The following is a 24071-nucleotide window of genomic DNA, read 5'->3' on the forward strand; positions in this document are numbered from 1 at the left end:
TAGAGTTATTCCTAACTGAACGATTACCCGATAAAAATTGCATTCTATATCAAAGGAACTACAGCTTAATTTTATTTGTATTCTATGAAAACCTTTTACAGGCGTTAATAAGGATATTCTTTTTAAGTCAAGGCCACATAAATTCCTGTATAGTATACTGACTATACATGAATTTATGTGGCCGATACTTGATGACAATCCATAATCAAACTAAATTTCTTTTTTGATTACCCATATCAAAAGGGGGGCATAATGGACGCCATGTTTTTTCACGAAATTTAAATGTTTTAGGACAAGGGATCACCTCCTGCATTTTTGCCGATGCTCTAATAACCACCCTGTATAACTAAAATAAAATTGTAAGCTGAAAATTCACTCCCTGATCGAATCGAAAAATAGTGAATATCAGTTATTAGTAGTAAGAGAGATTTGCTTTGGATCTGCCTCACTCTTTTACATAACCTCACAATTTCTCGACCTCCGCACAGTTTTGTGGTACTCGATCTTTGTGTTGACTATGGGACATCAGAATATAAACCCCAGATGTTTGCAGAGGAGGTGTCTTTTTGGTTTCTTTAGGAATTGGGGGCATAACCCCATATTTGCTATAATAAATTCGCGCTCAGTTATGTGTTACCCCATTTCTGTGTTCCCCATTAGGCTCCCCCAGACGGTTCCACAGAAGTTGTCATTGGGGACGACATGCTAGGGACCCATAGAGACCACAATAATAGGATATTGTGAGGTTATGTCAAAAAGTGAAGCAGATCTCTCTTTGATATACTTACTACATATATACAGGGTGTTTTCAAAGGTGAGGCTTTTTTCTTTGACAGAAGGTAGAACTCATCAAAATAAGTCATTTAACCAAAAATTTTCTGTATGAAATATCCAAGATGGCTGAGATACAACCCCTAGAAGTTCGACAAAATTTCATTGAATTTCAAGTACAGGACTGTGGAAGGTGACTCCGGCATCGCAAAAACGAAATAAAACATAAAGATATGGCTGGACAATGAATGGTTCAGTACCAAGTTCATTAGATTCATCAGGTCACTTCTGAGAGAATTTGAGAGAATCATGATTGTTGTATCGTGCAATTTAGGGTGAAAATAATATAGAAAATCGGGGCAATTTTTTGAAAGTGCTTATTAGAGTTATGTTGAAAAAGTGCTATGACTTTTCCCAATTTCATCCGATTTTTACGACGATTGTTGGAATGTTCGAACAAGAAGATTGTGATGCCCATTGTGAAAAAATTCGTGAATAATTTAGACGAATTTTATTGGTGAGATTTTGAAGTATTATTCTATTTTTTACACTTGTGTCCTAAGTCTCTTCTGTCAGTTGGTATGGAAATGAGCCATTTCATAAAATCGCGTAAGTTACTATTATAAAAAATAATGAGAACAATTCGGCAATCCTAATTTTCCATTTTCATTACCACGTGAATATCGAACGAGTCAATATCCTGAACGGAACCACATGGTCGAATCAGGAGATAAGTTTTTTCCCACTGCTTTGGGATGCAGCTCACAAACGGTCTAGGGTCGTATTAGAATCTATTTCAGTAATCATTTTCAATTTTTTTTTCAACTTTGTAATTTTGAAAGTTTGTAATTTTTGTTGGAACGCTTCATTATGACCAGTTCTACCTTCTGTTGAAAAAAAGCCTCACCTTCAAATACACCCTGTATAACGTTAGGCATAACAATAATGCGTTTTTATGTATTGAACGTAACTTTTGATTCCTAACTTGTAAGGTAAATTTCAACATGTACCTAGTCATACCATTAACTACTTAAATTATTTATACATACATATACAGGGTGACCCGAAACTCAACGTAGAGTAGATACGGGGTGATAGGCTAGGTTATACTACTTCTGGAAAAAATAAGAAAAAAAATCCGTGTTACTTGGTCGAGTAAAAACAGTAATACTCTCGAAAATGTTGAAAATTTCACCCTAGATCACATATTTGGGTACTGTGAGCAAAATTTCCTGAATTCCCAGTGATTTTTTCGTCAATAACTATGCTATTAATAAATTAATTGATCAGTTGGATTTAGACCGAAGGGGTCACAAAATTGAACCAAGGCTCCCAATAGCTATCTCCATTTGAGGTTTCTTTTAGCTGAAAAGGACCATTAATTATTTGTTTTTAATTGGTATTCAAAGATTGGGAGACGTACCACTGTATCTACGTGAATTTAGATTTCAACAAACGGATTTCATGTGATACCCTGTTTATCAGGGGTATTCAGACTTGAATCGCCTGCGATCTACTTATATTATCACACTCCGATCTATCGACTTTGAGAAACTGCAAGTATCTATATGTAATGTAGGAAGTTATTTATACAGAATTAGTCTCGGAGTTAGTCTTTGAATCGTACAAATATTTTAATAGTAGATTCTTGAAGTCAAAAGAAACACCATTTCTTCCGATTATTCCCTGATAAAAAGATATAGCCATTTTAAGTTTTCCTAATGAGCTGTGCCACCCCTGGAAAAACAAAATTAACTACAGAATAACGAAATAAATCTGTAACACTACACAGCTGTGGATCTTTCAAACAGAGTTGTATTCAGCCAAAGTAGCCAATTTCCAAATTTACTTTTCGATTTTTGAACATCAAATTACTCGAAAACGTCGCATTATACGAGAATATATGAAAATATGTACTTTTATTTTACAAAATATTCAAATATTCAATAGATAGCGTCCAACTTAGTTTCAAGAGTTGGGTTCTTTGAATTTTTGGTATTTTGATGGTTCGAGATGCTTATAATAAGAACACTGGAAGACGTGGGTGATATCTTGTGTTCGAAAAAGTTTCATCAAATAAATGAAAAACCATATTCCGAAATTCATTTCATTCGATAAAATCGTTTGTCAGATAGAACTAAAAATAAATTTCAGTCTGTATCTTTTGAATCGAGCCGATTCGGAAAAATTGGTAAGGGAAAAAAGTGTTTCTTTTGACCTCAAGAATCTACTGTTAGAATATTTGTACGAGTCGAAGACTCATCCTGTAGATTAGAATCGGCTTATTTTTTATGAGATAGACTCAAAAATCTCACGCGATCGACAGTTTAAGTACCCCTACTGTATTTTACAACTTGCAGAACGATCCGGTATTTTTTCACAGCTATCATTCTGAACTTGTAAACATCTAGATTAGAGCGCCAGGCAATGTATCATCACCCAGTCGATAGGCTCAGCGGAATGAGTACAGCCTTCGAGACCTCATGCAAGTGATGGTCATCATCGTCAAAGAGGAAAACTGAAAATTTTTATCTGTTGATTCGTTAATGATTGGAGAATTTTCCACTCCGCGTGTGTAATATTTGGATAGTTTATCTCAAAATATATCTAGGTAGAGGTACGCGCCGCCAGTCCTGTTCATACTTCACTAGTCGTTTGCCGCACCTTATGATTCAACTGGGTCTCGCTTATTTTCTGAACTTTGCTTCTTGTCTCCGGTCGCAAGTTTCAGATGAATAGAAAAAAGAATAGCATAAGTCGGTCATGCAGATCCTGCTGATTCGCGTGGTTGTACTTTTATTTAGTCCACTTCCTAGGTGCAATACGTGTAGACAAATAATGCATACACTAGACAGCATAAAACTGTTGTTGTTACGACGGTATAGGATTTATTTTTGCTTTCATTTTCAACCATTTACTTTTTTAAGTGTAGATTTCAGACTGTATAAGACGAAAATGTGAGATTATGATGCTTGTCAAAACATTTTTGGGTTTTAAATCACCGCTTTGTTTGTCCATTCGAAACATAGACATAGACTGACATAGAGAATGGACTGAGCATTCTCTGTCCACCTTTTCATTAAGAGCCAATTTCACCAAACGGTTACACTTAACTTAAAACGCAGAGACCTTCCATTCTTCATTTCAACTGAAGTTAAGATGCTTAATGGACATAAATCGGCTAGGTTTATTTGTTAACGCCAGTTATGTCTAATCTCGTTTTATATACTTCGTGGAATTCGCCCTAAATATGGCAGAAAAATGTGAAGAGGACAACCGAACATGCGGCCAATACTCTTTTTCTAGAATATTGATTGGTCCAAACTCACGTCTATGTCCAGGGAAAAGAGAAAAGCATTGGACGCTTCATAGCTTTGTCTCTTTCTATTCTACACTCTACAGAGTGCTTTTGATGTACTTTTGATAATTCATTATTAAAAGTCACTTCAAAACACTTTCAGGAATCCAAGTTCTTAAAAACTTCACTTTTACTTCAAAAATTTGTACAGTGAAACTGTCTGCGCGAAACTTTAAAGCACACGCATCCGTTCGTTTTTTTGTGGTCTTTTCAAATATTTCGATTTATAGGGTGTTGTTTCGAGGATTCAAACAATTCATAATTTTTTGCTAATCCAGACCTGGATTTTCCTAGCGGTTATTGCATGATACATTTGAGCTTTGAATAAGAAACACGTTTGCCAAGTATGAAGAAAATATACCAGGTGGTTCGTCTGATACGGAAGAAACAAGCAAAATTCATGAAACATCCTGTATCTCGGCTACGAAGACAGTAAGAACCGATAATTGTGGTATCTTCAAAACCACCTCGTTGCCACCTATCCGCCTGTTAAGTATTTCCGTTTCCCCATGAAACACCCTGTATAAACTGCATGAAGAGATTCACTATCTAATCATTTGCTTCAACAAGAAATTATTGTTTGAACATATTTATTTTTGCTATGGAAGAAAATTCAATTATTAACACACAATATGCATATGCTTATTTATATTGTAACGTCCGAATCCCCTGAATACTTCTCTGTTGCCACTCAAAAACATCGCGAATATCCCGATAGCTCTCGGCGGTGCTGAAATATTCTCGAACTAGGACGTATCGATATAAAAGATACGCGCGGCGGAATGCCCGAGCAGTTAGCAGGCCCGGACTGGCCAGGTCCGCAGGTCCGCGATCGCGGAGGGCCCCCGGCCTGAGGGGCCCCCCGCACTAACGTAGATAAAGATAATAGATGAAGTTGTGAGTTGCTCACAAAGAATCTGTTACTTCAGGCCGAGGGGAGTAAAATGTTGAAACATCTCAGATAAGCCCCTTGTATTCCAGTATAACAGTAAACTGTTAAACACACAGATTTGTTTTTAATTTTAGTATTATTTTTCTAATCACTAAAATCCGTTTTTCATTATTTTTATTACAAAAATTATATCGACCTGATTCATTCATACTAAAATACTGCATTTTAGAACTAGAAGCAGATTATTTATATATATGATTTTCAAATAAAATGAGTGGTAAACCACGGCACGTGCTTTGTGATCACAATAAGATCTTCAGGTGGTTGAGGGTAAACTGAAAAATTTGTACCGAACGAGGATATTTATGAACAAATACAGGGTGTTTTTGAGGTAAGGCTTTCAAAGCATTTTCAATGCATTTTCTTAGTTCGTCCGCACTATCCACTTCACCGTCACTGTACACTATTGTTTTCAAACGACCCCAAAGGAAGAAATTACAGAGGTTGAGATCTGGGAAAAGAAATGAATCCGTCACGTCCTGTTCACCTATTCGGGAACACCTTTATAAATAAGTTCGTTTCTTCGGAAGTGGCCTGGTGCTTTATCCAGTAACAACCACATTCTCTGTCGAATATTGAGAGGAACATCTTCTAGTAATCCTGGCAAATTGTTCTGGAGAAAATGGAAAAAGTCTTCACCCGAAATTCGTGGTGGTGGAAAAAATGGCCCAATAAGCATTCCACACAGGAGTCCGATCCAGACATTCAAGGAAAACCTTTGCTGAAAATCTGTTCTTCTTATAGCGTGAGGGGTTTTCTGTAGACCATACATGGGTATTGTAGAAATTGTTTATTCCATTTCTTGTGGAAGTGGCTTCGTCAGTAAACAAAATGGATGTTGTTTGATATTGGTGATTTAAAAGACATAGGCATAATTCTTTTCCTCGAGGATGGTCTTCTGGTTGGAGTGCTTGAACTTTGTGGAAATGGTATATAGGGGTACAGTTGCTCTTGTCGGCTATGGATCTAGTACTTGTTGTCGCTTTTCTACAACTATGTCCAGAATCTACTCCTCGATTTCTGCCATTTGCGATGTTACAAGCCTGCCAACATTTGCGTTATTAGGGATTAGTGCAAACGTCCAGTATCCCTACATCTCTCCACCAAGTTTATGAACATCCGAGGAGTTGGGTGATTTCTTAACGGAAATCGTCTACTGCACAACCTGCAGTCCGCACTAGCACTCTTTTTGGATTTACCATAAATTAAAATCATGTCAACAAGTTCATTGTTTGAGTAAACGTGAGGCATTTTTCAACTTCTTGGCGACATCGACACTCCGAAAATTCACAAAAATCTTACGCCGACTTTCACAGTTTCCAGTATACTGACCTTTCGACGGCACAAGCCTACGCATAAAGATATGGTTTCGGTAGTGCGTAGGATGCATACAGTGGCTGGAGAATGTGACTACCCATATGCAATTACCAAGCTGCAGTCACATTCTGTAGCACTGTAGCATTGCATCCGAAGCACTACCGAAATCATACCTTGAGCCCTGGTGAATATTTTATATAAATGATTTTTGGTACCATGACTTATTTTGAGGAGTTCTATTACCTGTCAGAAAAAAAGCCTCACTTTTGAGAACACCCTGTATTTAACTCTACTCCTAAAAATATAGAGGGGGCGGGGGTAGTTTCCAGAACATTCAGAGCAATTTCAAGATTTTTTCGTCTGTTTACAACTCACATATGGATCGGCGGCATGGGGCTTTGCAGCCAAGACCCACATCAAAAGAATACAGGCCACTGAGAATGAACTCCTTAGAATGGCGATGGATGTACCCTGGTTTGTTAGGAACAAACAAATCTACAAGGACTTGGAATGGGAAACAGTTACAGAATTTATGAAGAGAAAGGCGGAAAGGATATTCGACAAAGCCAAACAACATCCAAATGAGGAACTACGAAGATTAGTCGACTACGAACCAACAGAAGAAGCTAGAAGGTCAAGAACCTACCACCGAAGACCGAAAGATCAGTTAAGGATATAAATGTAACCAAAGAAGAGCTTAACCTATAAAAGATATAGGCAGCATACAACTATCAACATGACTATGATCGGTGAGAGTCCAGAAACCATATAAGAGTCAACTGGCAAAATGCCCGGAATCTATGAAGTTTAGGGTTTTTAGTAGGTCTCGAACTCAAGAGAGTGAGAATGCCCACACTGTTCCTCCTCAGGAGAGGGTGTGTTCGTCTGTCTTGCAGATTTTCCCCCTGCTACATCAAAAAACAAAAAAAAATAGTCTGTTTAGTGGCTTATATAAAACAAACAAACAAACCAAAAAAAAACTGTCGAACAAAAGAAAACTAATTTGAAAAAAAAATTGCATGTGAAATGAATAAAAAATGGAACAAACTCGTTGAAATCTAGGAAAAGATGATAATTTTTGATAACATTATTTGCATTGATAGAAGGTTTCCTTTGCTATATTATTCAATGACCGATTGGTAAGTATTTTGTAATTGATCTGAACGTTCCGAAAATTACCATTACCCCCTCTAGTCCGATTTTCACCAACTCTGAAATGAAATATCCCTGAATGTTCTGGAAACTGTCACTGCCCCCTGTAGATTTTTAGAATAGAGTAAAATGCTTGTTCAAATATCTTCTCGATCGATACCATATATTTCAGTTTACCTTTACCCACCTAAAGATGCTACTGTGATAGCGGGACAAGTGTCGTGATTTGACAACCCTTTTTTGTGAAAATCATATATTCTGTTTCAAGTTAAATTATGGATGTATCGGCCACATCAATTCAATACTGCACTCTTATTTTTAACTCCTTTGTAATTATTGGCAGTTCTACAGAATGTGTTTTCTAATGGTTTCTTAAAAATACTGTGATTTTCTAATTTAAAAAAAATAAAGTCAATAAATATCGGGAATCATAATATTCGCATAAATACCTATCTGATTTTTTTTAAAGTGCTAAAATAGCGTAAAAACGCGTTTTCATTGTTTTCAAGCACCTAATTCGTTTTCAAAAATTTTACGGGTGAAGCCCCGGACCTCCCGATGTAGGGCCCCTTAATAGGTCTCAGCTGAGGGCCCCAAGTGGTCCCAGTCCGGGCCTGGCAGTTAGTAGTGTTAGTAGCAGATTAGGTACTCTGTAATCTGTGGTAGTGTTCTGAATTTAGTCTCTTCATCCGTATTAGCCGTATGGAGGGGATATACTACCAAACTGTAGGGTGTTGCCAGAAAACTTGAACGATCAGTTGAAGTTACAAATATTACAATAGTTTTGACTTTCGTCGAACTTATGGCATTACTTAACAAATTTAGTTCCCAATTTTAGCAGTTTAGCAGATAAAGAACTGTTTGAATTTAATCATAATCCTTTGTATACGACAACGATAAGGAATTGACACCTACATCACTCCAAAGACTTTTATAATTTGAGTATGGTCCTGCGTGAGCATTTCACTTCGATTAGAAAACATCTCTTAACATTATTGAGCAACCTTCTAATATACAGGGTGACTAGTGACATAAGGGACAACGGCTAAGTGGAGATAGAGGACCTCAAACTGGTTTTTAAATGTTCCATAAGGGTATTCGTTTCGGAGATATAGGGTGATTCATGAAAAAATACTAAATCTATAAACTCCCATATCTTCGTTAATATGATAAATTTTTCGCTGGTATTTCACAAGCTTGTTCCTATAGGCATTCACCGTCAGCGCAAGAAAATCAAATAGAAATTTGAGATGAGCGAAAAGATCTGTTTTTTGTTTGAATGGCACAAATTTTCTATTGTTTTTATATGTTGAAATCAGAATATTACAATATTTTTATATTCCCATCATGAAAAATAATATTCCTCATAGAACAAACACTGAATTCTTTGATGGTTTCTTTCTCTTTTGAGATGAGGATCATTTTGAGACCAAATGTGATATTTATTCCATCTCGGGTGAATTGAGTTTCATCTGTGAAGATCTATTCTATGGCTCACTACCCATTTACAAAAAACAAGTAGAAATAATGAACTCTTATCATCGTAAATCATTATTTTCTTCAATATTCTGTTGTTTGCAATAAAGAAATTCCATATGTTGGATGAAACGATGATTTTTTTTAAGTCTAACCCCCTCAGAAACTGTTAGAAGAAAATTGGTCCTTATAAAGTTTACATTATTTTGATGAAGAGTAAATTTTGTTGGAAACATACCAGATGGATCAGTGTTCCACATTTTTTAGTTTAAAAGAATGAGCTGGAGTTCTGGGAGTAATTAAAGTAAGTCAAACTTATCTTAGGCGAGATTTGCAGGGTGTGATGAGAACAGCTCTGTTAGGCAAAATAGAACTTGAGGGCACTGAGAGATGTAACCCCTTCCTAACTATCAACCTATCTTTGACTCAAATTTAGGGTTTTTGTTTATCAGGAATATTATTTTTCATGATCGGAATATAGAAATATTGTAATATTCTGATTTCAACATATCATAAAAACAATAGAAAATTTGTGCCATTCAAACAAAAAACAGATCTTTCATCAGTTTTTCGTTCTTCTCAAATTTCCATTTGAATTTATTTTATCTCATATACCGTGTCATATTTCTCACCTGACAAGTAAATTAAAATATTTTGATACGGGCCTGCAATTTCTTCTATTTTTTTTTCTTGTGCTGACGGTTAATGCCTATAGGAACAAGCTTGTGAAATACCAGCGAAAAATTCATCATATTAACGAAGATATGGGGGTTTATAGATTTAGTATTTTTTCATAAATCACCCTATATCTCCGAAACGAATACCTTAATGGGACATTTGAAACCCAAATTCCCATTCAGTTTGATGTCCTCTATCTCCACTTAGCCGTTGTCCCTTACGTCATCAGTCACCCTGTAGTGATATCAGTAATTTGGAACATCTCTTCTGAATGATCTCTTTCATGAATTAATTGAAACAACAAGTTTCTTGAATTTGAAATACCTACAAGAAATTTCAGATACACATGCCACATTCAGATGGAAAAGACACTTGAAATTTGAAATGATCTGTCAATCTCACAACATCCCATATCTGTTGATGGTACGCTGTGTATGGAAAGGAGATAATTTTGGGGAAGTGGAATCCTCATCAAAATATTGATGTTACTGAAGAACCAAACTACATAATTTCAACTAAACGGGTTTTTCGCTAACGAACTTGTTTTCTCTTCTTCGGGTGAAGGTTATAAGTTATACCTTCGCCTACATGAACAAGCAAAATACGTGTAGTAGAAAAAAACTTGTAGGTGAAAATCATGTATCATTTAGTTTTTTAACTAACAAAAATTGACTGAATAGACTAGTTATGAAGGGTGTCTTGATCTAGTCGTCCTGTAAAACAGCAACTAGTCAGAGAATCAAAATGCAATAAAATCAATATCCAAGTGTACTGAACTCTTGCCGTAGAAAGTTGAAATCTACAAGTTGAGTTCCTCACATCACATCCATATTCATAGATGAGTAATGGGTTTGAGGACCCCTACGAATTTACGAGAGAAGAGAGGTCAATCTCAAGGTTGTACCACTGTGTGTATGTATGATCTTCGTACATCGAGTAGTCTGCGAGTCAGTAGTCGATTGTGTCTCGTTTTCTTCTCGGTAACGCGAGGAAAGATAAACCATGGGGAATATACAAACGAATCACCCACCTTTATCATCGTATTTCTTGGGGCGTTACAATTAATAAGGTTTGTCGGAAACAAGCTATTAGAGAAGGAGATGGCTGAGGATTGACGATCATTGAATTAATATCATAGTGACCTGGATTGGTATTGAAACGTTACACTTGTGTGAGCAGCAAATTTTCAGTCTCATTAACCACAATGAATTTCAGGGAGAGTAATTTTTTCACGTACCCGATCCCAAAGATTTATTATCTATACTATACAGAGTCTCATGTTGAAACCCGAATATAGATAACTGGAATTTGGCACGAAACGCATAATGCCATTAGGGATTCAAACGATATATGGATATATCAATACAATTTTATAAACTAAGTGACGTAAAAATTATAGAAAAGGGAACACCCAGTATCAATGAGTTTATAAGAAAAAATTTCTTGGAATATATTAGTTTGAATCAGTTTTTGACCATGGTGGTTCTTGTGTTATCGAATATATTCAATATTAGGTGTTCTGTTTTCTATGTCACTCAGTATACTATACAGAGTGACCCATTTCAGAAGATATCCACTGAAATCTGAAATAACTCCTTCGGAAAAAGCTAGATCAAAACATGTTTCAAATGAAAGTTTCTTAGTCTTCCGAGGGACATCGAATGCAGATATTCAATCTTAACTTGGAGTTTGATTTCAAGTAACTTTTTGAAAAGGGCATATACATGTTTCTTTGAAGAATATTAATCTTCGTGAAAAACCATTTTCTATCATTTTCAATTCTATTAAATGAATTCCTCTGGAGATATAAATAGGGAAGAGCCTAGATCAAAAAATGTTTCAAATGAAAGCTTCTTAATCTTTGAGGGGACTGCAGAAATTTGATCTCACCTTGGAGTTTGATTTCAAGGTCATTTCAAAGTCAAGTAGATTTTTTGGATAGGGAATATACATTTTCTTTTGCATCTTCGTGAAAAACTGAAAGTCTGCCTCGTTTTTTCCATAAAATGAACTCCTCTGAAGTGAAAGGATCAGGATCCTCAAGGGACCAAAACATTTTTCGAAATGAAAGTTTCTTGGCTTGCGGGGGACATCGAATGCATTTGACCTTCGAGTTTGATTTCTTTCAAGGTCAAGTAGATTTTTTGAATAAGGAATTTTTCGCAGAATATTAATTTTCGTGAAAAACTAGAAAATTTTGTCTCGTTTTTTCCATCTCTCCTCTGGAAGAGCCTGGATCAAAAAATGTTTCTATTTGAGTGGTTGAATTTTAATAAAATCCTCGAATAACAAAAGAAAGCAAATTCATTTCCTTTTAAACTTAACATCAAGTGTGTCTTGATAATATCAGATTAACCAACTACCTGAAGAAAACCATTAACAAGATACATCACACTTTGTTTCATTGCACAGATAGCAAATAGAAATTCATTTGAACAAATAGATGGCGCCATGTATGATATTTTAATCAGTTGACTCGATAAATCATGGAGTTGATTTGACATGGAACAGGACTATAGAATTCACCTCGGATTAACTGATCAATAACAGTTTCAAATGAAAATTTCTTGGTCTTCAGGGGAGCATCGAATTCAATCTAACCTTAGAGATTTCAAGGCCAAGTAGAATATTGTGAAAGGGAATATAAATTTTTTTTTGCTCAAAATTAATCTTCGTCGAAAACTCAAAACATTTTGTTGTTTTTTTTCCATGAAGTGATTTTATCTAAAGAAAAAGTGTTGGATGCTTAAGATGGTCATAAAGTATTCCAATGTTATTTATTATAGAATCATTTGTTGTGAACATTAGATTTTTTGTTTGCATCTTTTAATTGAAAAATTAATTTTTTTTTAGTATGTCTCTCCAAAATATTTCAGTTCTTCAAATATGCTCAGTAGTTTGTGTGTAGAAGTAGCCTTTCATCATATTCGTCCAGCATGGCATGAAATATTTCATATCTCCACAAAGATTAATTTTATGGCGGAAACGAAAGAGACAAAATGTTTCTAATTTTTTACGAAAAATAAGAGTATGTAATGAAAAATGTATATTTCGTATAACAAATCTATTTGACCTTGAAATCGAACTTCAGGTCAGACTAAAGGTCTTCATTCGATATCCCCCTATACTCCCCCTAAAAACTGATAAACTTTAATTTTAAACATTTTCTGATCTAGACTCTTCCCAAGAAGTTATTTCAGAGAATTTTTTGATGAGTCACCATGTATAAGGACTAAATTCAGATAGTGATTACTTTTACCAGTAATTATTCATTATTATTTCATTTATTTTATTTTTTCAGTTAGCTCTGGCGTAAATAAAAGCTTAGTTGTACAAAATTCCTTTTTTGATTCTCTTATATTTATCCTTTTTAATCAACGAAGATTGACTCAGAAGTATAAAATCTCTATTTCTTATAATGTAAGCCGCTATTTAATGACGCCAAATTGCAAACCTACAATATTGTTTCGGCAAAAAAAAATTGAAGGGGTGGTTTTTCAGTACAGTCGTGCACGAACAAAAAAAAAAGGTGGTGACCTTTTTCAATTCATAGATCAAAGAGATATTCGCTTGCGCCGACTAACTGAAACAACGCAATTATGAACGTGCGCGATCATTGTGTTGTCTATTTTCAAATGCCAGATTTCAGGTGTGAACACCCCAATCAATAACCAAGGGAAAACATGAGTTCAGTCTGATGAAAACAGTGTACATGCAAGCAGAGCAAACCCTGTGGGATCGCCTTTTTACGAGCAAAGCCAGACATGTATGAGGTATGTCATCTAATTAAATATTCATATCTTTCGATGCTGAAGTATTCCACGAATAGTTCCCGATCCTATCTTATCTCTCAATTCACGCACCCTCTAGTGCTAGTGCTTTTCGACAGTAACTTTGGCGTGTTAAGGTTGCCCCAATTGAGTTTTTTCTATGCTTCAGATAGTTTTACGTGCATCTCGAAGTATCAGTAGATTATAAAACGATTTTCAAGTAAAGCTTCCATTATTGAAATTTTTTAACGAAAAAAATTGTTTGAATTTTTCTTTTAATTCTAATGATAAACGAGATGAAAATGTACAGGATTGGCAAATTTCGATGTTTTAGTATTGCAGCTTTTAAAAGTTTTAAACCAGAGAAGTAAGAAAAAATCTGATACCCCATTCTCTTTCTCCTTATCTGAGAAACTGACAAGAGTAGTAGTAATTTTTGCCACTTTCTTTTGTTTTCGAGCGAAAATTGTAAAAATAGCGATATCGAAATAAATTTATATCTCCGCTAATACTTACGATGGAGCTTTGAAAGTAAAACATTATACAAGCACTTTTTACGTAGAATCCAGTGGCGTGCTCGAATCTTTAGTAGGATTTTCAATTACGAATCTATGACCCAAAGTTAGGTATGTTTTCTAAATGGGAACACTAGACTTCTGTGCAATTTTTTGAAGCTTTATTTTTACTGATTTCAAAAATATATAACATCATATGGTTTGTATCAATATTTCTTTGGTTTCAAATTTGGACGAGCACAGAAAAAATAGAGCTTCCTATAACAAGAGCAGTCTCCTTTGAATGCTTCTCACCAATTTTCACGAAATTTGAATTTTAGAGAAATTGAGCAAGAAGCATAGAAATGAAGGGACTAATAGAAGGAGACTGGTAATAATACGATGCAACATTTTTCTGTGCTCATCAAAAGTTGAAATCATAGAAATATGGAGAAAAAAGGTTGTTTAGGTTTTTGATAATTTTCTATTATTTATATTGATACACACCATATGATATCGATTGAAATTTATTTTGGGAGGATTTTGCATCATATGATGTTATATTATATATTTTTGAAATCAGTAAAAATTGAGCTTTCAAAAAATTGCACCGAGATCTAGTGTTCTCATTTAAAAAAAACATAACTTTGAGTCATAGTAGCTTCTTAATTACAAATCCTGCTAAAAAGGTGAGCACGCCACTGGATTCTACGTAAAAAATTGTTTTAATAATGTTTTAATTTCAGAGCTCTATCGTAAGTATTAGCGGAGATATAAATTTATTTCTACATCGCCATTTTTCCAATTTTCGCTTATATCTCGAAAACAAAAGAAAGTAGCCAAAAATGACTACTACTCTTGTCAGTTTCTCAGAAAAAGGGAACCAGAATGGGTTATCAACTTTTGTTTATCTCCTCTGGTTTAAAAGCTGTAGTGCTCAAACATCGAAATTTGTCCACCCTGTACAGAGAACTTACTAGTGATTAATGATTTTTAAGAAATAAATAAATAAATACCTAAAACAAGGTGATACAATACGAAAATAACTTTCGACTTTTTCTCAATAAGTTACGATTTTATTACAAACAAAAGTAGCAGTATCCATCTTTCAGACGATGTTCGAAAAATGCGTCAATTTTTTTTTCATACCTACATTATATTTTGGATCTTTATTGTAAAGCATGTCCAACATCCATCATTTATAACTATTCAAATATTTATTTTTCCCAAAATCCTCAACAACTGTCAATACATTCAATATAAGAAGTTAAACATTTCACTATATGTTTCACAGTTTTTAGTTGAGTGTTCAATTTTTTAGTATTGAAATTATGCTTCACCAAGTGATTGATGCACGAAGAATCAATTTCGACGTTAATACATTCGTTTTGGCGTGAATGGATAATTATTTCACCCCATATCGTTCAAAGCACTTCCCTATACTAGGGTGGATATATTTCCACCTCGATTTTAACACTCTGATTGGAATACCATTTTCTCTTTAGTGTGCTGAGATTGAATGCTGAAATACAGATGAGTGAAGATCGAAAACAGTAAATCAAAGACAGACCATTTTTTTGTCAATGGCAATCTTAATTTTCATGATGATCTTTCTTATCTTCTTATATTTGACAAACATCAACTAATTCGAAAATCAAGGGATTCGATTCAACGGAATGAAATTATTCAGGCAGTGTTAAATGGGATGTCAAGAGGTGTTTGTTTATCATTGTTTGTCAAACAAGTCAGGGGTGTGGTATCGTATCGTATCGAGTGAAGACAAGTGAAGCTATTGACTATTGACATTGTGAAGCTATTCTACTCTGTAATCTGTGGCTATTGATTAGTTTGTCGTTTTGTGAGAAACAACGTTTGTTTAAGAATCGGACCAAACGTATCAAACTGAAACTCATAAGATTCAAATTAAAGTAATGATTGGCTATTGAGATAGGAAAGAAACACAAAATGAGGTTTTTTGTTCATTCAGAGAGAATTATCCTGATTTACCTACCATGTCGTGAAGTTGCATCAGCAAAACTGAAAAACGATTTCGGGAAAATGGACATAATAAAAAATAATAATCCTCGTAATGCCCTCACTGAAGATGACAACATGAACGTCCTGTTGTCTGAGGCAGACAACAACCTACAATGAGTAATGAAAGGCGCATTCAATATCAAGAAAAAAATCAAGGGATTGCTCATTATCGACAGACCTCTCCCTTTTTGCAAGACTTTTACGTATTTGGATGACGTATTTCCAAGTCCAGGCCGGTAAATAAGTAAAAGATGACCTCTTGAATGGCCTCCCAGGTCTCCAAATTCAACACCTATGGACTATTTTTTATGGGGATACTCACTTCGGCTAATTTCCGTCGAAGTAATTAGAAATATCCAAAACGAACTTACTTTTAGGTGTCAGTAAATTAATGAGCAAACGTTTTAAGCATTTAAAGGAAACATATTTGAGTTCATATCAGATTTCTCCATCTTCGTACTGAATAAAAATTTGTTATTTGGTACGCATGTGCATAACTTGATATACCCTTTACCAAAGATCATACGATTATAGAGTAAAAAGATAGGAAACGGAGCGATTAAATACAGTGACTCTATCAAAGACAGTGGCGACAATTGGAAATTTAGCAAGAATATGGCGGCTTAGAAGCACAGATTTCAATGCTATGATCTCTAATTCGGAATGCGGATTGGCTCACGTCACGTCACGTGACCAAATCCGCCATATTCTTGCTAAAACGATGAAAAACGAGACCTTAGAACATAGAATATCAGGAAGGAGCTTTTTCGAATAAATGTGACGGGAATTGTGCGACGGAAACGGCCATATTGGTCTTCCAAATTCTGATTTGAAAAGTGGCAGACTTGGAAGTCAAATGATTCTGTTATCTGTGGCCAAATGAACAAAGTGATGTTTTAACTTAATTTTGGTAATTTGGATTCTTGAAATTTGCTGGAAATAAGGATTTTGGATATTTCAGCGTGAATAATTTATAGGTAGGTGATTTTTAAAGCTGAATATCAGGTATTAATTATGAGTTTCTGAATTTCATGACATAACAAGATTATCCCATGACAATAACACTCCATGGGCATAGGTGATGTCATAGACCTTAATACCATTAAGTATATAGCCAAGCAGTGTTAGACGGGGTGAATTTCCACTTTGATTATCAATTTGAACGAGCGTGAAAAAGCTTCTGACTTTACGTCAGTGCTTTCCTAATTTTTTTGATTAATCAGAATCTACGAAGGCGTAGAAGGGCCACATAATATTTTAAAAATATTTTTCCTTAAATTCCGACTTTGAAGTCGGAATTTAGTTAAATTCCGAGTTCAAAGTCGGAATTTAACAAAATTCCGAGTTCAAAGTCGGAATTTAACTAAATTCCGACTTCAAAGTCGGAATTTAACTAAATTCCGAGTTCAAAGTCGGAATTTTACTAAATTCCGACTTTGAAGTCGGAATTTTATTTACTTCGAAACGGATACAGGCTAGATGCACAGGGTGTTGTTCTACGACGACATAGATTATTTCTCCATATATACAGAGGGGGGGCCGTGGAGCTCAATGTTATTTTATGGTTACTATTTCAGTACTGTGGTGGGGGGAGGTTGTGCCCAACCTTACCTTTACCTGTCTACGACCATAATTTCATAATTATTCAAAAACATGGACCTAATCACAATTATCTCCAATAAAATGCATCAAGTTCAATATTTATTAAAGAACAACTTGTTTATTTTGTGAAATCTGAATCCTCTCATGAATATCTCAGCATATTCGGAAATGAACCAATTCGTCATAGAGCTGCCTATATGAGGTTTTCTCACCGTTGTAAGAAACATCAAAGCATACCGGGTGTACCTTGGGGTGTACTGATTTCTTGTCCATTGAGATAGCCTAACGAGTACATATGAGAAGGAAATTTTTTCATAAAATATCCGGAATATACCTAAAAAACAGTTATGTCTAAAAAAATATTCTTGTCATGTCATGTCTGTAAAAGGTTGTCATATCATTGTTATGACCTCTCATAGAAGAAAACTGAAATAATAATGTACACCCTGTGTACATAATTATTTATTCATCATAAATGAGGGAACACCTTGTATTATATTAATTTGAATATTTTTCCTTAAATTCCGACTTTGAAGTCGGAATTTAGTAAATTCCGACTTTGAAGTCGGAATTTAGTTAAATTCCGACTTTGAACTCGGAATTTTGTTAAATTCCGACTTTGAACTCGGAATTTAGTTAAATTCCGACTTTGAACTCGGAATTTAACTAAATTCCGACTTCAAAGTCGGAATTTAAGGAAAAATATTTTTAAAATATTATGTGGCCCTTCTACGCTTTCGTAAGAATCAACTGACTATTGAAGTTAGTTTTTTGGAAACTTCATTGTCCTACGCCACTGTTGTAACGGAAATATGTGTCGGCCATATTTCTCCTCTATTCCGGTCAAATTGAAATGAGCAATATGCTCCTTCCTGTTATTCTATATTCTAAGAACGAGACCACAATTGTCGCCACTGTGTTTGATAGAGTCACTGTACGACTAAAGTTATGTGAGCGCCATCTGTGTTTCAAAAGTGTTTTAAGGCACTAAGACTGGTTAAAATATTAATTCCAAGGACATTTGCAGAAACATATGGAATTTTGTGGGATTTCAGATGGTCATTTTGATCAAAGAGGTTTTGAATGTTTTCGTACCGCCTTTTGTGTATCAAACTCGTTCTAGTTGGTGATTATTGAAATTTTTGTCTAATTTCTTGGTGAAAACCTCAAAATATCGTTCGAAAATTATTGTTTGGTGAAGAACTTTTTATCAAATAAAAAGAAAAATGGGAATGTAAGTATTAAAACTAACAAGTGACTCGGTCATTCATTTTTTTCAGTACTACGAAGTGGATAAAATTTTCAGGGCATAAAGGCCTGCAAACACTAATAACTGCTCCATGTGCAGTGAACATTTTACTGCAAGTCAAATGAGAACTGTTCATCCACGTAAATTGTTGTTTGCAGGACCAGGAAGCATCCCTTGCGTGAAAGGCTTATAACGGAAAATTATGACTTTTATACGTCCATTCAAAGATTCTCAATTGCTACTCTTTCAATATATTCAGAAATGCAGAGGTTTTATTGATTTCGATTTGGGAAACGAATAACTGTCAAATTGTTCCGAAAGTCAAAGTTTTATGAAACCTGCTGTGAGTGTTTTGTTCATTCATTAATCAATTTGTATATTGTATCATAAAGAGACCATATCATAAAGAAACTATACTGACAGGATTAACATACAGGTCTTGTATACCTCTGTAAGGTTTTTTTTAATTGTGGTTCCGAAAATTCTGTAAATGATATGTGAGTAACTGAAATGTGTATGCTATGATGGTATATTGAATATTGGTTCATATTGATTTCTTATATGGATTGTACAAATTCCACAAGTTTATACTTAATATCAAAAAAATATATTGCGCAGAAATAACACCTACAACAAGAGTTGTCCAAGTCAGACCTTGTTGTCCATAATTTGAAATTTTTGTAAATTGCAAATGAAAATATAGCTCATCCAACATAGTATTTCATTGATATCAATTCATTCCAAACAATGTTCAGATGAAAACTAACATCCTGGTTACAAAACGAAACCATACTTTTGTTTTGTCGCTCAGGATGTTTGTTTTCTGGTTTCAACAAAGTCGATATTAAAATTCAATACAAGGAATAGAAGTCGAATCTCGCGCCCCTCAATTATAAAACAGAAAACTGTTATTAAACAGTTTACTGTATTGACAGAACGTTTTCAGCGCCACTTCCTTGCAAAATGTGTTTTCACTGTCCAAAATGTAGTCGGTTTTTAGTACTAGACATATGAGGGCGTTTCCTATCTTTCTACTCTATAATCTTTGCCTTTGCGTATAAATATAAAAAACTGGGAATGGGAATGCCTTTAAAAGAATAATCGATGCGTGATATGAGAAATTTGGGACATGCTGTATAACGTATAACACTATCTTGCAGCAAAAAAAACGCAATTTAAAATATCCACCTGTCCGAGCATATTTACAAAACTAAAAATTTTCTGCTTTATTGATTATATTCCATGTTAGAGACTTGCATTTGAAGGGTTTTTCAACAATGGTTGAAGCTGGTAAGCTTGGCAATTGTTACGATAAATTCCATTTCACTCGAAAATCACCAGATTCACCATACCATGAAAATGGTGGATCTGTGAAAGTTTTACAGATCGGTCATCATATAATCGAGAGATGTTAACAACCAAATTTTGGCCTATTGTTTTGAAGATATGGATATCACAAATATGTGGTTTCAACAAGACGGTGCCACAAGTCACACATCTACCGAAACAATGGATTTATTGCAAACCAAATTTCCCGATCGCATAATTTCACGAAATTCAACCGTTAAATGGCCAGCTCAATCGTGCGATTTAACAGCGCTGGATTATTTTTTATGGGGTTATGTTAGAGACAGAGTCCAATCGAATCGATTGCAGCCTTAAAACTCAAAATTCGTGAAGCGATTCACGAAATAGACCCACCATTTTGTCGAAAAGTGATTAAAAACTTTGATCAAAGAATCGACATCTGTAACCGTGGTCGTGGTGGACATTTATTAGATATCATTTTCTATTCATAATTGCCAAACCTTTATTTTCTGAATACAATAAAAATTTGAATTATTGTCATCTGAATTAATTGTTTTATTTCGATTTACAAAACAAAGTTCTAGTTGAAAAACCCTTTATATTTTACTTCGAGATATCAAAACTGCAATTAACTTTATGACGAGATGAAGATGAAATATTAATTCATTATTTTCTTTTCTAAAATTACGTTTCTTATGTTGAAGAGTTCTTTATTTTGGATGACGTAGGCACAGAACACATATTTAATTAACTTTATGGACGTAGGTGCATAATTTCGGATTCACATAATATCAGCATAATATTAATAAAAATATTTATAAATGAAACATGCGCAAAACAAATACCTACTATTATGTTCAATCTCATCTAGTTTCTTGTTTTTAACATAGTAGGAACATTTGAGCCTCTGAGGATATTTTATAAGAGATATTTTGCAAAAACGAATTGCAAATTGACTTTTGTTTTTATCATTCCATTTGAAACATTAATGCCCGTTCGAACCAAGGCAGACTTAACTTTACTTATTTTGGTGTGTGCAATAGAAATAAGAGTTTAGAAAAATTATTATAATATACTATGTACCTACCTATTTCCAAAAATACAGATTCGATCGAAACTTGTTATTGCCTCTAAAATAATATTTCGAAGGCTTGTGCAAAATTTTAGATCCATCTGGAGAATCTTTTCCGAGATACCTACAGAATTTTTCTTCATTTTTTAAGTGATGCGAACCAGCGAAATTCTGTAGATATAAGTTTTCTTTTTGCCTTTCAAATACTTACTGATTTTCCATTTAATAGGAATGGTGTTTCTCAAAATATTGAGAAATTATTATTCAGATACCTACAACACCGAAACCATTAGGTCGATTTTGTTAATTACCTGAAGAACTTGCTGCTCTGCTGCCTTCGGACCCCAAACCTGCTCTGAAAATTTCAATTTCCCAAATACTTTCTTCTGGAATTACTGATTGATGGTTCATTTTTATTATGCATAAGTTCTAAGTAACTATCATTACCCTCATCTATACAGGATGAGTCTTTGACTTGTACAAATTACTTTAACAGTAGACTCTTGAAGTCAAAAGGAAAACTTTTTTCCCATACCATCTTTTCCGATTCGGCCCTGTTAAAAAGATGTAGCCATTTTAAGTTTTCCTAACGAGCTATGCCACCCCTGGAGAAACAAAATTACCTTCAGAATAACTAGCTAAATCTGTGACACTATACATTTGTGAATCTTTTAAACAGAGTTGTATTCTGCCAAGGTACTTACCCACTTTTACAAATTTCACAAATACTTTTCAATTTTGGAAAATCAAATTACTCGAAAATGCATTATACGGGAAAATATAAAGAATACTTTTATTTTACAAAACGTTCAAATTTCAAATGTTAATTACATAGCGTCCAACTCTGTTTGAAGCGTTGGGTTCTTTGAATTTTTGGTATTTTTATGGTACGTAATGGTCATTATGAGAAAACTGGAAGGCGTGGGTGATATCTTGGTAGGAAAAAAAAGTGTTTGTTTTGACCTCAAGAATCTACTGTTGAAATATTTTACGAGTCAAAGACTCACCCTGTTTATCTATTTTTACAGTAGATTCTTATGGCGAAAAAAAATATTGTTTTCCGATTGGGCCTAGATAAAAAGCATATAGCCGTTCTAAGTTTTCATAATAAACTATGCCACCCCTGGAAAAAATTTCCCAAATTTTTGAATTCCACAGGTATGTTTTATTTTTGAATATCAAATTACTCAAAAACGGCGCATTATACCGGAAAATATAAAGAATATTATTTTCCAAAATGTGCTCCATAAGTGGGCGTTCAACTTATTTTCAAGAGTTGGGTTTTTTGAATCTTTTTTATAGTACCTATGTTATGGATGCAGGTGGAATTTTGTGTTCGGAGAACATTAAGCACATAAATGAAAAACTATATTCCAAATATCATCCCATTGGATAAAATCGTTTGTGAGATATAACTCAAAATTACATTTTTTATGGATTTTCAACAGCTTGTCGACCGAGCCGAACTGGAAATATAGGTTCAAGTCAATGTATATTTAGAAGTGAAGTTAATTGCTTTTGTCTATGTCTTTTCTTTCGGTTATAAATAATTTAGTTTACCTTCACCGCCCTGAAGATGCTACAGTGGCAGCGAAACACGAGACTTGATTGAATAAGTCATGTTAGTGAAATGCATGTATTTCATTTTTAGTTCAATTAAGAATTTTCATCAAGTATCGGCTACAGCAATTCAATCTAATTTCATTCTTCATCGAACTCATTTAAAATTTTTCTGGTAAATAAATTGATTGACCTATTAGCTTTCGACAAATCGAGGAATAAACGCCCAATGAACCATGCATAGAAAAGTACACTTTCTCCGTCGATTCATTCTAATTATTATTAATTTCTCTATAATGATTCAATCGTGAAGTGTTTGCTTGGATGCTTGATTCGTTATTTTTACCATTTTAGACGGTAAAAAGATCTTCATTTAAAGTCTTCAACTTTTTGATATGAACAAGGTCTAGTTTTTGTTTGATAATATAATCATTGAAAACTCTGGATAAAAGTTATCGTTTCAACAGTAGGCATTTAAATATGTATTTTATTTATGTCGATATGCCCAATAACAATTTCGAGAACTATCTTCAAGCAAGGAACTAAAACCACAAGAATATCACCAACTGTGAGTTTTGCATTTATTGGAACGTTATCAATTTTTTGTGATAGGAGAATTTAAAAAATTGCCCCCCATTCGAAAATACCACCTGGAAAAAGGAACAAGAGACAAACAAAATACTCACCCTGTATGTTCCACACTCATTGCTTACTTACGATTGAGTAAATTAGTAGAAGGCTCTACAAAATGAAATAAATGAATAATGACTGCTGCTATCTAGTAATCCTCACTAATTAAAATTCCTTAATTAATAATTATCATTAACCTGATTACATCCTTGCCTGTAAAATTTATTGTTAACATACTCATTTCTCAGAAAGATAGATTATGGCCGTAATATTCCGTTTAAAATCATAAACGTTCATTACGGAATTATAAATGGCTAGACTTGGAGAAAATATCAGACGAGAGTAGACTTTTAAAATTGTATACTTAGATATACATAGGTAGTTGTTCAGTTCTATACCATTGTTTGTTGGCGATATTCAACTTGATTCATTAATAATGACAAAATGAGAAAAGCTCTGACGTGAACTAAGGAGCTTCTGCGCGCTTGTTCAAATTCATAACCAGAGCGGTCATCCATCCAAGGACTGAGTTTGTTGGCTCAAAAATATTAGAGAAGTTCAATGTACAGGGTGGGCAAAATTGGTGATACGTGAATTACAACTTTTTCAACCCAACGAGATAGAGGAAAATGCACGGCACATGAC

General features: G+C 34.4%; 1 protein-coding gene across 2 annotated transcripts in view; it reads left to right on the plus strand.

The window, feature by feature from the left end:
• The window catches only part of LOC123307282, a 48461-nt gene that overhangs the window by 14889 nt on the left and 9501 nt on the right, over positions 1–24071 (plus strand). The window contains exon 2 of one of the 2 annotated variants that reach the window (XM_044889523.1): positions 13347–13477. The exons of the other annotated variant lie outside the window; for it this stretch is intronic. The gene's annotated coding sequence lies outside the window, so the exon portion shown is untranslated. The remainder of the gene's footprint in view (positions 1–13346; positions 13478–24071) is intronic. 2 annotated transcript variants of the gene reach the window in all.

The sequence above is a fragment of the Coccinella septempunctata genome, chromosome 2 (assembly GCF_907165205.1).
Source record: "Coccinella septempunctata chromosome 2, icCocSept1.1, whole genome shotgun sequence".
Classification (NCBI taxonomy): Eukaryota; Metazoa; Arthropoda; class Insecta; order Coleoptera; family Coccinellidae; genus Coccinella; species Coccinella septempunctata.